We start from the raw sequence: 15499 nt of genomic DNA on the forward strand, positions 1-15499 counted from the left end.
TGGGGGCATGTACTCCGATTGCACGTCCCAACATGGATCATGTGGGGAAAATCAGGCGGAAACTCTCAAACATTTCGGTGGCACGGTAGCCAATATTGGAAACATGGCCGGGAAAGGGTTTAGAAGCTCCCACTACTTAGTGAATGTGGTGGTAGGTGGGGTGGGCAAAGGGGCTGTTCTTGGTAGTTGTGGCTGTTTTGGTTTTGAAAATTACCCAGCCGAACAATGGTGTGAATAATTGTGTTGAGTTATGTCTTGTATTTTGGCTGCCGCGGATTTTTGCTTGCTTGTATATAGTGAAGCTCACCAATATAAAATCTCGACGAGTAAATACAGTAAACCGCAGTAAATACGCTCTTACGCTGTTACGCTGTTTGTTATTCGTCCCGAATTTCGTTCTGTCACGTTCAGAATACGGAAGCTTAGCGAGCGATATAGCTGCACGTCTAGACTTGAGCGGGCTGTTTGCGTGCCTACCGGGGTGCATGGCGGGATAATATATATTAGAGGGAAGATAAGACGGATTGCTCCGAAAATATTTTCATAACACGTGACAATATGAAGCCCGATTTAGCTCACACACGCCTTCGCTTACTTTGTTGTCACTTCCATCCCTTGCGACGCCCTGACATAGCGCATGGTACACGTATTTGCTTGTATAAACAGACTGTGTAAGTCAGCCGCCTAGACAAGAGATGAAAAACTCGGTAATGAGACATTTAGAAGAAAAAATCTTTATAAACCATCACTGGTTGTACAATACTTTATATTGGAGAAGCTTTGTTGATTACAAATGAGCTATTAGGCATTAGGTGATCCTGCTAGGCAGTGTTACTTCGTTTGAAAACTAATATTCAGCGTAAGTGTGCAAAACCAAATACAATATGAGTTGAAAACAACATATTTGCTATTAAATACAAAACCCTCCAGGCCTTGGCCTAATTATTGGAGCGCCATCCAAAGCACGGAATCCCATGTCACCCCAAAACGCGTTCAGTATAGCAGCTGCCAAACGTTTCAATGAACGGATCGCAAGGAGCGGAACGCTAGAAAATTTCTTCGGCTTGATCAAACCTCTCCCGTGTTTATCGATGGAGAAAGTACACAGAATGTGAATACTGTGAGGGTTGGCAAGGGAAGATAATCCAAGTTATGTGGCAGGGGAGGTCCGAGGGCGCAGAAGATAACTGTCGTCGAGTACATTTGCAGCGAAGTGACCCGATACGCAGTCAATTTTTCAGGTTGTGGAAATATATCAAACATTATGGCATATTACGAGGGCACGTATGCAAGGTCTTTGCACTTCTCGGTGCTTTGCGTTTACAAAAACGTTACTTGTGATTTCAATGTCGTGCGACCATAATTTCCGTCTAATTTATTCCTCGCCTAGGCAGCCCATAAGATGTAAACGCATGTTTACATTATGGCGTTTGAGATAGTGATGTTTAACGCAACTACATCAACGCGCACTCAAAAAGAAAAGGGTGGGTGCAGTTGTGGCTATGGTAATCATGCTATATCATAAGACGACAATGCCATTGTGACAAGCGTTACTGGCAACAAGTGATAGTATGAAATGTTTCGAACAAGTTTCTTTCCTGCAACATTTCAAATTTCAGCTGTAGGGTATTTTGACATTGCGGAAGCCCCAATCACTTTTAGCACGAATCAGGGAATCCTTGTTGTCTGCGAGAGACGTCGACAATATTATACGTGTACGGATCGACAGAGAATATTGATGTCAGAAATAACCGTTCGACATTTCAAAATTTTACAAGAGAAGAGATCCAATTACGTTAGAGCAGAAAGTACTTTCTAGAAAAACGCTGATTTTTGTTTAGCTAAAATCCGTAGCCAAATTGTAAATTAAGCGTTCACCGGCGCATCATTGTTTAATGAGAACGGCCTACAAAAAGACCTTGTTTAATATCTTGGTAATCGTTCAAACACTTTTTAAACTTTTGAAAACCCATTTGGCTTTATTGCGAATTTCTACATCATATATACCCTAATTTAGCTTCGATATGTTCGGTTCTCCTCTTACAGGGGTACTGACACAAAATTTTGAAGGCGAGGTAACTTCGGAGATAGATCGGTGTGAACACATATACATATTCTGCAAAATATCAGCGGCGAAGACAGCCTAGAACATATTTAAATTGAATTTCAAAGTGTGCGAAGCCCAAACGAGCAGCCAGCAGAGGACCGCGCGCAGTCGACCTCCCGTGGATATTGTCAGAGTCCTTCAATGCTTTACTGGTCACGAAACTCCTGCGTAACTCAATGGGAGAGCTTCATATGCTGCGTTTGGCCGCCGCGCGGTGGCGCCACCCTCTCACTGAGGTCACTCCTCGGGCGGCGTTGCGCTGGCTCGAACGGCGGAGCCGCGGCGAGTTGTGTTTGTTTTGTGCGGGAAAAAAATGTAACGTGCCTATCGCGCTCTTGTGATGCGACTTAAGTAGTGCAACGACGATGCCGAACATGTGTTGCGTCCCGGGATGTCGTTCCTTGTACAACGATACTACAGAAAATGTTTCCTTGTTCTGTTGACCGAGCGACGGGCAGATGTGTGAGAAATGGAGGGGCGTAATTCCAAGCCAAGCAACGGGAGATTTCAGCTTCGATTATAAGTGTACGACTGTGTGTGGAAATGCATTGTGTGCGAGAATGGAAAAAAATTCCCCGCATTTCCCCGAGGGGAAGAATGTGAAAGTGCGAATGCACGAGTTGAATTTGCGCGGTTCGGTAATGTTCGCGAAAGAGAGATCACACACACACACACAACTACAAGGAAAGAAAGATGCATTTATTCACAGACACCTATTTGTGTTGTCGTTGAACTTGATTGCTAGAGCGGATCTCACCTTTGAAATTTCGTGTCAGTACTCCATTAGCCCTTCTCACGCCCGATTCTTGGCCAATCCCCCACGTGGGTATGTGCCATGTCAGCGGCCAGGCAGCGCGCGCCCATCTCCCCCCGTTGCCAAGGAAGACGAGGAGATTCCTGGCCAATCCCCCACGTGGGTATGTGCCATGTCAGCGGCCAGGCTGCGCGCGTCCATCTCCACGTGCGCGGACATCGCCGGTGGACGCAGGTTCAGGGTCGCTTAAGAAGTGCATTGCACTTAAAATCAATGTACCCTTTTGAGAGCATCGTGGACCTAGAGTTGTACAAGGCTAACTTAAAGCCGGATTTTTGTCAGGCCAGTCAGGTAGTAGCGGTGCTTCATTACCTGTTTGCAAACTTGTATTACCTTGCGCTCAGGCTCGCGTATAAAAAAAGCTTTGGGACGTCCTTGTGCTTTTACTTTTCATATTTCCGCGAATTATCCCTTAGGGTTCGTTTTGTTTGTTTTGTAACCGCGCGTGGCCGATTCCGGTTTCTTATCTGATGTTTCAACCTTAGTGCCCGTTTGCTCTTTTTGTCGTACGTCCCGTCGGGCGATATTGTTCGATATGGAAAGGGTGCCACCTTGTCGCTAACTTGATATTTTGTTTCTTCGGCAATGTTCTCGATCCTATTTCTATGGATCTGAAATTAATAACGTTCCAAGAGTAATGCATGCATAGCAAACGCAACTCACTTTATTGAGAGAGAGAGAGAGAGAGAGAGAGAGAGAGAGAGAGAGAGAGAGAGAGAGAGAGAGAGAGAAAGAGAGAGAGAGAGAGAGAGAGAGAGAGAGAGAGAGAGAGAGAGAGAGAGATATCATTTATTGAAAGAGCTCGCCCTTATGGGGCGGTGGCGGCTGCCCACAAGGCCGCAGCGACCTGCAGAGGCCTCGCTCGGGGGGTGACTAGCACCTGGTCCGAAACCTCGGAGCTCCGACGTTCATCTGTTCACTTCACACTGCGGGCTGCTTCTTCGACGTTTGTGTTTCATTCTAGTCTTTTGTAGTGCAGGAGATCGCTAGCTCGCTGCGTTCAGAAAAGTTTTGCGTCGTTCTTGGCTACGTGGCAATATTCTGTTTCCTCCGTGTGCTGGACGAAAAAATAAATTTTTGTACGCTGGACCACGCTCTTTTGTCTCCCTTCGTAACATTGAAATTTTTTGTTGCGTGGGATAAAATCAGTTTCATTGTTTCGCTTCCTGTTTTTGCAAGGATTGCAAAGCGTCGAAGCAGAAAGACACGAGGTGCAACATATATCTCTTCGTTTTCGATCCTTCGCGTTTCTGCAGTATTTTTAGATGTTCACAAGTATGTACCCACTCATCGAAACGACAATACTATTGGGCTATCTCTTTTAGCGTTCTGTGCATTCCAGAGCCATCAACGGATTCATTAAGAGTAGTCTGAACGACGCGTACTTGGTTTCTTTCAGTTTTTTTTTTATTGTATTATCGATAGGCCCGCAGCAGTCCGTGACTACACAGCTACCGTATGTGTGGTATTTACAACTTTGCTTTAAGTAAAGAAGCAGTATAGATTTAAAATCCGTAAACACGACGGCGCAGCGCTTGTGCCAGAGCACACAGAAGCCGTTACCGTTCGCGGCCGAAGTCTACGGTAACATACTTCGAAAAATAAAGCCCCATTGAAGTCAGGTGATAAACCCAATAATTGGACTATTCATCGCTAAGTACTACGAAAAAAAAACACACTTAATCAGCGCGCAGACACCAAAAGCAGCGAGCTTTTGCACTCCAAGAGCTGGCCAATACGCCGCACGCGCGGCGGCTGGATGACCTTCGTGCGGCGGTGGCGCCTGTAGCGGCGCGTGCGGTCCCTATATGAAGCGAGCGCCGAAGTTTCGTGACCAGTAAAGCATTGAAGGACTCTGATATTGTGTAAATAAACCACATCCAAAACGTCACAAGTTTCTGTTTGCCGCTTTCGCACTGCCACCGTTTTTCGCCGGCTCGCCCGGCTCTCCGCTCCAATCGGAGGGCCGGGGGGAGGAGCTTTTGCTCTCGAGAACGAACGACCCGATCGTTGGCGGCGGAGGCGCCGTGATTTCGCCTGCTCATCGCGCAGCTGGCCGCGACCAAAGTTCTACAGCGATTCCAGGCGCTGTGTTTCTATTACTTGTTATTTACATTGGATGCGAAAACGCGCCGGAGACACGAAAAGCCCACTGAGCGAGCCGGACGGTCGCTGTGCAGGACGCATCCGCGGCCGCGAAGGGGCCAAGCCGGCGCAGGTAGCTCGAGTGATAGCTTGTAACCGCTGCCAAGTCCCAACCATTGCAGCTTGTATGAGAAAGCAGGTAGTGATGCGATGGCGGGTTGCATTAAAAATTGTCATCTGTACCACTTACGAGAGCGGCAATCGAACATCCGCCGCAGTGCTAAGACGAACACATCTGTAGGCGGACCTATAGGCAGACGGGCCGGGTGCTCCGAGCGCGCGTCTTGCCACACACTGTCTCGAGCGTCGCGCGTCTAGCCACGCGGTAGCATTTGCACTCACAGCGCCTGCGTCACGTCCGCGGTCGCTTTTTAATCAAGCCGCTCACGAGATCATTACGTGGGGGCATTCGCAGAAAATGCCGGCGATGCGGATTCGACAGTGCTATGGCAGCTCTGCTCTGTGATATCCCTCCGACGGTCACGTGGTCAGTTTTGTTCACACAAAATCCATCGTTTCGCGGCACCTGCTGAAACCAAAACTGGGACTGGCCGCATTGAAAATGCCTCTAATTAAACAACCGTGGCACGCTGAAGCAAATGAGGTTTCTGCAGGTTATAAGTAGGTAACTAGCTACTTATCCTAACAAAAAAAAAACAACAAGATGCAAAGTTTTTGTGTCAGTGCCTCTTTAAGTAGGCGGCATGTATCGCATGGTATTTTTTCCACAAGTGCCGGCTTTGTAGCAAAAGAAATGGTGTCTTTCCGAAAGCTGAGGACTGCACCATTTTTCTAAGCAACTTTGTCACTGGTGTTCTTGTGCCCATTATTTCGTGCGTGGAGAGAGGTGGCTATAGCACCATGAACTTCCAAGCTGGAAAATGAGACTTGACGCTGCAAAAATGAATAGTGAAGATAGTGCGCCGAAAGTGCGCTGCGCGCGCAGTATGATGGACAAGTCAGTTGTGGCAACGGCGCACGGAGGCTGTAAGCTGAGCTCCGGTGGTGCACAGAAGGTGAGTGTAGGTGGGACACCGGCGCTTACATCTTTTAGAACTAAAAATATAGCGCAAGGCAATTGTACGGCTGGCTTATTTAACCGACTTTTCTTCTCCTGAATATATATAGCCCCGGAGCTCACCGTTTACCCAGAAGAAGGCTCCATTCACCAGGCTAGAATTTTATTGATTTCTTCACGCATTTTGAACAGCACGCTTCTGGGTTCTCCGATTGCAGCTACAGTTGGCTGATACGCGAAGGAAACAGGCTCCATTGAGGTTGCATCCGATGGAAAAGAAATTATTTTGGGGAATCTATAAATAAGGCAGACCAGACAGGGAAATAAAACTTTCACCACAAATGTAAGAGCCGTGTGTTGCTCGTTGAGGCTAGGGCTGGTTTCTTAGGAACTAGGGCCTAAATGAGTGAGTTTCTCCCAAGACTACGAATGTGTGGGCTGTGGCAAGGATAAACAATCAACCACGTACAATTTAAATGACAAACTATCGAACTAGCCATAATTTTGGTAAAAGCTGTGCCTTCTTAACGACTCCGTTTTATGGCTGATGTCAAAGGTACCTGAATAGACATGAAATTTACTAAACAGTTACCAGAGGGCTCCTGGGAAGAAATCAACGAAGTTTTTGGTCAGGGGTCATCACACCTGATTGATTGATTGTAGGGTTTAACGCGCCGACGCAACGCAGGCGATGAGGCGCGCCGTAGTGGAGGGCTCCGGATTAATTTTGACCACCTGGGGATCTTGGGGATCTTGGGTTGTGAAATATATGGCCAAGTTGGTGAAGACGCCCAGTGGCGTCACCCAGATTCAAAAGGGAGGCACTAGTCATTACCACAATTATCATCATCATCACCAACGTGTTCACGTCTACGAGCATGAAGCTAAGCCAGTCCTTCATGCAAGCAAGCAATGCGGCGCTTCTGTTAGCTCTCAAACTTTAGGTTGTCTGGAGAATGTGGATTACCCACTAAATGGAGAAATACGGCTGAGAAATTAAGGTAAGGGAGACCTCATGAACTTCTCTTTTGTATATAAAGGAGCCCTGTTGTACCTGCCACTTAGGTGTGGCCATGTGTGTGATCTGTAGCGCCGCACTGATTTCACAAGCCACGTTTTCCGTTTTTTCAGGTAAGTATTTAATCATCCTCCTAGCCGCACGGGCCTTCGCTGGTGACCACATTGGAGGTCCTTGTTCCTTGCTGTGAGCCACTCGAAGAATACCACTTCGCTTCATGTTATTTAGAATGCGTACATGTATAATGAGTTCAGTAGTTTCTTCACTGCAATTATACAAGAAAAAAACCAGTGTTGCATGACTTGAATCTAGGGCAGAGTGCCTGCCTAGTGCGTGTACTTGCCCGCCCACAGGCTCCGTAGTGAGGATGCTTCATGTTTCTATTATTCAATTGTGAGTGTGAATGGTGTAGTAGATATTTTGCAACCTCAACAATGTGCGTTTGGCCAGAACAGTTATGCGACCACGTCGAAAAAAAAACGCAAGTATCATTACGTTTCTTGGTATTGGCATGCTTCGGACATATAAGAACCGCTGTAACTCGGGTGCTTCCGCCTTGCGCGAGCTGGAAAGCACCAAGCGCTTACAACTGGCTATAACTTTGCATTCTTATGCTCTATTCGAAAGGCGTGTGCCTCTCGGGCATCCCTAGCCAATCACAAATAATATATTCTCCGTGAGGCCCGCCTTTGTTTTCATTACTAATATGAAAAACAACGTTGCAGAAGCGCTCCACTTGAGCTGGCCTGTTTTACTGTCCTGGACTTACGGTAATTGTTTCCTGCCACTGCAGATGCTCTTTCTGTTGTACGCAAAAGAAAAAAAAAAACAGTACACTGTGAAAATAGCGGGGATTTTACAAAACCCATTACGGTCTAGATACAGCTGAGCATCAACTTGGGTGCTTCCAGTAGTCCGCTTTCACATTCGGCGGGTGAAACTCCCAAACTAAAATAGGGGTGATTTACAGCATTTTTGGCAGCCAGGCTACCTCCACTGAACACCACCACGGACCGCCAAATTGTCGTAGCAGCAGCAAACAGCAAGGAACACACAAGAAACAGAAATCGCCAACACCGACGTTTATTGCACTGCAATAAGGACCTCGGAAGCGTCGCTCTACCAGCGGCAAGTCAACCTTGGTCAGGACGGAGAAACAAGTGCGAGGGCGCACAAAGGAAGGCCTAAAAGGAGCAACACGCACCTACGGCTGCTCCCGACAATGGCTGTAATCCTAAGAGGGCCTTCCTTTGTCGTCCCAGGCCTAACCACCAATGGCTCCCGGTCAAAACAGGTGTATTACGGAAGAACGACGCAATCGAGACCTGGGCCATGGCTGCCCTTAGCGGGGATGATAATTTTACTCGCACGGGAAATCTACACTATGATATTGATGATTACTGACGCATACACATCGGGAGATTCAACACACCACGCCCGCGCAATGTTCACATCTGCTAATAAAGGTTACAAGCGCCGTCCTTCAATTTCCTGGCACAGTCGTTGCAGCACAAACTGTTCCCTTCTGGTGTCGTGTAACACGTTCTTAATGGGATGATGCTTGCGCAAAGAGCCTCCTGGGTCATTCGAGCGCCTGAGCGATAGCTTGGCCTCCTCGTTGCGTTACGGGATGAGCCGCTCCGGTTGGGTTGATTCTAGCCGATGCTGAGTCGCCGTTCCATCTTCAGCGCGTGATTACTGCACGTCGTAACAATGTGGGTCACTTTTCTTGACCGAATTGCAACGTCATTCCTTTTCTCGACCAACTGATGCCTCTGCGTAGGTGTCTTGCGAATACAGAACGACAGTTAGAGAAGAATGCCTGCTTTTGTTTCAGCAGACACGGGCACCGAAATCTTAGGTTACACTGCTTCAACGACTAACCACATATCTCCCTCGCGCCCACGTGAGAATCAGGGCGAAGACGAACAATATGTTCACAGTCCTAAAAGTTGCTTTTTGATGCCGATCAAAACCAGGAAAGCTGTTGGAAAACTTTGTCTCGTCTTCCGTTTCCAGCGGCGCCTGCGCCGTCTCGCCATTTTCAGGATAGCCAAGGGGCGCCAACCTGAAGCGGTCGCCAACAAAACTGCGCTACAAGGTCTTTGAAACATCTCCAGTCCTTCGCTGATGCACATATTTTGCTGAAGATGATTCTGTGCAGCTCTCGAAATTTGGAGTTTGTGGTAGCCCTTGCACAGCGAGTGTAGCGGAGCTGCGAGGCCCGTCTTGTGCCTACGGAGGGTTTCCAAAAATTCAAGTAAGGACTCGCAGTTCAGGAGTTCTGTAACGACGATGTATTCGGACACGTACGATGTGGCTTCTACGTTTTCTTTCACGTCCTGTGCCTCACGTGTTTCCTCGCCTGCTTGGGCGAAAGCATCCCTTTCGTCTTTGTCTGCGGCAGGTGCAGCTTCACGTTCTTCACACCCGTCTTGTGTTGGGACGCTCGATGCTACCTTGCAGAAGGCTCCCTTTTGGAAGGTATTGGGTTCAGCCCAATCTTGCGCTGCAACGACGGCTTGGTCCTGTACAAGGACTTGCGGAACGTTACCAGACAAACCGTTCTCGATAGCCTGATCTTGTGCGGTTTGAGGCAGGCAGCCAGTTTGAGGTGGCAGCCCTTCTCTGCGTTGTGCGGAACGGGTTCTTGCACCGCCATCATTGAGCAGAAGTTCGCAAGAAAAGTTTCTGGCCTCACGGTATCTGGAGTCATAGTTGCAGACGTCACGGTTATCGCAAAGTGGTCGCATCCGCCTTTGTCTCTCTCGCTACCCTTCAGGGACATGAACGTGAAGACATCTGTCTGCTGCTAAGGCAAGTAGAGCTCCAAACGGTTCGCAGTGCTCACGTTGACGATATCGGGACGGTACGGGTGACTGTCGGTCGTCATTTCCCATGGGCCCCAATACACGTGGACCCACTGGCTCACCTTCAGAAGTAGAAACCTGCAGCTTCGGAAAGACAACTGCCGAGGTCGACGTGCCTGAGCCGCGTTGAAGGGAATCATCTGCATGGGCGAAAGTGACGTCGCTCTGATGTTTCAGGCTGACAGCCTTCGTAGACTTCATTTGAGACCGCAGGTGTTTTATGGCATGACACATCCTTCCTTGGTACGTCAATGCTTCGAATTAGTCACAATCAACTTTATCACTCTCAAGAAGATCGATGATTTTTTGATCTATCTCATGAAGTGCGGTGTACTTGTTCTCCAGCTGGTCAATGGCATTTTCCAGGTGGGGCAGAGACGTTGAGGTCGCACCCAGAATATTCGTCGTTGTCTTCATAAGTCTCGCAGTAGAGGCGCGAAGGATGCGTTGCTGCGGCCACAGCTTATCCATCGCACGCATTCGGTCGGTTGTCGGTAGGTGGTCAGGGCCAGCCATTCTGACCTCCGGCTGAGGGCGGGGCTCAGCAGCGTAAAAAACTGTCAAAAGAGCGTGGTTCTGTGAGCCTCAAGCCGGAGGGAACAACGGTGGTCTCCTTCGTCGCGTGCGGTCGTCTTCCCGGGTTTTTCGGCACCAAAACAAATTACAGAAGAACGATGCAATCGAGACCTGGCCCATGGCTGCGCTTAGCGTGGATGATAACTTTACTCGCACGGGAAATCTACAAGATGATGCTGATGATTACTGGCGCATACCCATCGGGATAAAAACCAAGGTACCTTCAGGGAGCCTGCAGTGCTCCCGCAGTCATCCTCCCGCGGCGGGGAAACGCACGGTCGCCGGAAGGGACAGGGACATTCCCTCTCACGTCTCCGCTGCGCTCCGAGAGACAGGGAAAATGGCGGAGCTCTGTAATTCCCACAGTTTACAGGACTTTTGTGCACAGACAACCTCCGCGCCTACCTCCACACGGAATTTCAGTGCAGTAGCTTCTAAAAGCAGATCGCTGGTAAATTTAAAAAGAACCTTTGGCCTTCGAATTTTATTTTTTGGCTAACATTACCTGTAGTTTTACTCTTCTTAGCAGGGATTTGATAAGTATTGTCACTCTCCAACACCTTCACTCGGATTTAACGAAAGTTCTGCTGTCAGAAAAAAAGAAGCGGCATATAATATATTGAATCCTGATATTCTTGCGACCTTCTTGTAGTTAGATACTCCAGTTTGCCTCCAGCCTAATATTGCATTCAAGTGAGTTTCATAATATTTTATAAAGCGGGCAAGACAACTTGGTTCAGCCTCTGATTCAGCATGTGTGATGGAGCACATGGTTAAAAACCTGCGTGCGTCTTGCACGCTAGCTGTGAAAAACTTGCATCTTGCAGGCCATTGACCGGTACAATTTGCATGTTCGATGAAGGAACGGCAAGACTGCTTCCAAAGCTGTGGACAGATATCAGATGGGATCTCAGTGATTGTCTTTTGCTAAAAATGGGCAACCACAGTTATATTTTGCAGTGTTATATAGTCATAATAATTATGGCCACAGGTCAATTTCAGTAATATGAATTTGCCTATTTAAGTTGAAAGATTGGTTTAAAAAGTGTTTTGACCTTAGCAGTGTTCTATCCTCTTGATAACGTTAAACACAGGTAAAGTTCCCAACTCAGTTGTCGCGGTAACAATAAGAAGTCAATTTCCAAAATGGCACCAACTTAGCTAGCATTTTGAAAAGTGGTATTTGCTTCACCATATCGTTGCATACAGTTGCTTTACTCCGTAATTAAAGATAACGGGACTCGGTGTTGGCTTTCCGCTAGGGTGACGGTGTCTACTTATTGTTTTCCGGATCTGACCTATGTTTGGCCACATTTGAAAGCTTTTTGAGCATGTAAAACTCTTTGAGACGCATAAGGGCGGATGATTATGGTGTTGTATAGAGATATTGCAAGATACAAAGGGATACCGTAAACGCAAATCTCAGGCAACGGCATTTTTATAAACGTCCGGTGAACATAATGGGGCAGGGTAATAATATGGCAGGGGGTGGGGGTGGGGCAGGGGTGTAAGTTAAGGATAGCAGCGACTGAATGGCGTGGCTAATAGGTGTTCACGTAGCGAACCAGTTTGTAATCATTGGGCTGCTGTAAGCGCAAATTGGTGTTTCACGGTCGTCGTGGTGATTGTTGTGAGGTACAAAAAATAAAATTATAAAGACCATGTCAAAATACCTGAAAAAATTGGGTACTTCAAAAATTTTCCACACATGAGTCACTGGCGCCTACGAACTATAAAGAACAGATTAGGTCTTGCCACAGGGAAACTAATTATCGAGTGCCGCAAGTAAAATTTGGCGTATGAGAGAATAAGCACTGTGGCGGGCATCTGGGCCACGGTACGTTTTTTTTGTCGAAAGGCACTACTTTGTTTTGAAAGTATCCATGGCAACTGCCTACACTACTTTGGCCGTGTACGCCTTCACAAAACATGTTTGTCTTCCTGCAGACAGAGGTCCCAAAGTGGTGTGAAGTAAAGTGATCATTGCGGAAAGTTGAAAAAGGAAAAAATATCATGAGATGGTTCCCCGTAGTTTGTTTTTGTACGGCACCTTCTCCAGTTAAAATCTCCCCAAGTTATCTGCCCATCAGTCATGTCGGGCGTCTTAGGCAATATAAACAATTATACACTTTGTTATCTGGGTGCTTGGCGAGCGGCTGCAGCTCTCTTGTTCTCCGCATTTTCTCCCGTCTTTTTTGACAGCTCGGATTGAGTTCGTGCATGCCGACCCACTACTTACATAAATAGAAAAGCTTGCGAGGTAAGGGCAAATATGTTCAAAGCAGGCCAAGCTGCGAGCACATGGCCACCATGAAGCTGTACAGAAGAAGAACCATAACGGTGCTAGGTCCACTACAGAGTACGGTAGTACTTGAATGTGCACCTTTTGCCAACGACTGTGAAGTAAAAGGAATAGTAGATAGGGGGGATTGTGACTGTATACCCCTGCACCTAACCAAAGATGTCACGTGGCAACTAAGAGATATAATGTCGGGAGGGCTGTATTTAGAAAGCAGACACCATTGACACTGGCACAAAGGCAGGTTGATGAGACGCGGCCTGTCCAGTGGGGACTCAGACTTCGTCATCCTTCTCTTCATTGCGTTGGACATCAAGCAGCGTCTTTCCACCGGAGCGCATAGCCAGATAGGGAGACTTGAAGCTGAACATTTTGACAGGCTTCTGTCTGCTCTGTTGGAAAGTTGCTGAAGTGAGATTTCATTATGCTCTCAGTCGAGATAGGGAGAGATTAGCCACATGTATATGCGGTAATACTTCGTGTAAGGTTCTGGCGAAGCTGGCAAACGTCTGTGACAATTTATATGAATCATTCATTATCAGTTGGAGCTCACCACTGCTCCATTTTGTTGAACAGTGTAATCATTTCCTATATTAGTACTGCTAAGCACAAAGGCAACTACTCACTCGGCCGATCGGTTTCGTCGGAACCTTCATGGGCTTTCAAAGCATTGCATGGTTTTCTCTAAATTTTAATTTGTGTGGCTACGGTCATCTTTACCTGCTTTTTGTAGTCGCAATGCCAGTGCGACCAATACCAGCTTCTCATGGTGAAAAAAAAAGGATGTTTATGAGGCTGTGCGGCTCCATCTCCCTTCCTTCCAGAGCCAGCTTTAAAAAAATTTGCAGCAGGAGATTGGCAGGTAAGCAGCATTCGTTTCCTTTATATCTTTTCAGAATAATGATGCTCTTGAAGCATTAGAAACTCAGGAGGCACACTACACTTTTATTCTCGGGAGCATATTTTTGATTTAAAACTGCAGATTTACAATGGCAGAGTACTGAATAATAAAGTCCGACATGCAATACTGTTTTCTTCAAAAATATTTGCTCCTATTGTTCTACAGCACGAAAGTTTTGACAATGTAAAAATACTGTCGTCTGATACCTGTGTTAATAAGGGCGGTAGCTGTACAACCTATCGCTTAAAACTGGACTGCACGCACCTTGGGTAGCCCAGTATATTGAGGTTTTGGGAAGCAAAACTTAAAAAAAGCGACATGGCGAGACGTAGGTAAGAGAATGAAAGTGGGGAAGCTAGTACCAGTAGCCGATTCCAGCTGCTGTCCAATGCCCGTAGGAGGCTGTGCTTATTGCAACTTACTTGAGACAAAATAACTACCACTGATATTTTGAGGTGGCCAACATAGTTTTATCCAGTGAAAAGGGGACATACATAAAATGCATTTTTTGAGTGAACAGTGTTGCATTCGGTCCTTCCAAAACAAGACGCAGTGGCGATCCGACAGGGTGAGAAAGCCATGTGTTCTGGTTGAAAAATAGTGGCTGGATACACACGGCTGTTTTTTCTTCAGAGATGAAAAAGCAGGTTTTAGTACCGTATGCTTTTGCTGTCGTTTTTTTTTTATGTAGAGGAACGAACTTGACACTTCAAGCACGTACTTAGAAACTGCGATAAAAAAGTCTTACAAAGCAATACCCTTGAAAATTTCTACTCGGATATTTTAACCTCGTTGCACATTCAGAATGAAGGTACCAAATCGAATAAAAGGCCTGTGTTAACTTATAAAGCAATAGGGTGCCCTAACATTTAGCGCAATATAAGTAAAGCAATAGGGTGCCCTAACAGTTAGCGCAATATAAGTAGCCATTTTACCTTCGAACCCCCATATTTATTATAGGAGACTCGCAGTAAGAAAAACAGGGTTAAGATGAATCGTATTGTAAAGACAAACATTTTTGCTCTCTTGTAACATGTACCATAAAGAAGTCCTCAGAATCACGCGAATTTCTTATAATACGAACAAGTTTCCACTGTCACTTTAACTTCGTATTAGGGTGAGTGTTTATATACACAATACGCCTGGAACACGTTCTTTGTACACTGTATTTCTATATACCATTTTTATTTTATGAAAGCTGAATCAAACTTTTGCGGCAGTTAATCGCTTTTTGTTTGATGGAACTAAAGTGAAGAAGCTTTCTGTTTAGGATAGGGGCGGCTTGATTTGCTCCACAAAATACGCGTACCGGCAAATCTTGGTGAAAATATATTTTATTTAGAGCATGCCCGAGCGTTTTCAATTTTACAGTGGAAAACTCCAAATAATGTTCATACCGACTAAAAAGCCATTTAGCCACGTCAACTAACCCTTGGCAAAGTCCAAAAGGTGTAAGTGGCCATGGGGAGATCTGGCAGAAAAAAACTGAAAGGAAACAAATTGAAATCTAGACTGCACATGATCAAGGCAAGGATTGAATACAAGAGATTATCGAACTAAACATTATCCTTTTCATTCTTTTCTTGTGTACAGGTAAAACATGAATGAGAATGGTACTGGCAAGTGAGCATCTAATGCTATTGTTAATTAATATTGTTATTTGGTCAGGAAAGTTTTGCCAAGTCTAACAGCATCGTAAGCATGCAGCACGATTCTAATTTTGCACTGTATATTGCGTTTCAACAAAACAG

Source organism: Haemaphysalis longicornis, unplaced genomic scaffold, assembly GCF_048455015.1.
Source record: "Haemaphysalis longicornis isolate Haplotype H1 unplaced genomic scaffold, Haemaphysalis longicornis Haplotype H1 scaffold_8, whole genome shotgun sequence".
Taxonomy (NCBI): Eukaryota; Metazoa; Arthropoda; class Arachnida; order Ixodida; family Ixodidae; genus Haemaphysalis; species Haemaphysalis longicornis.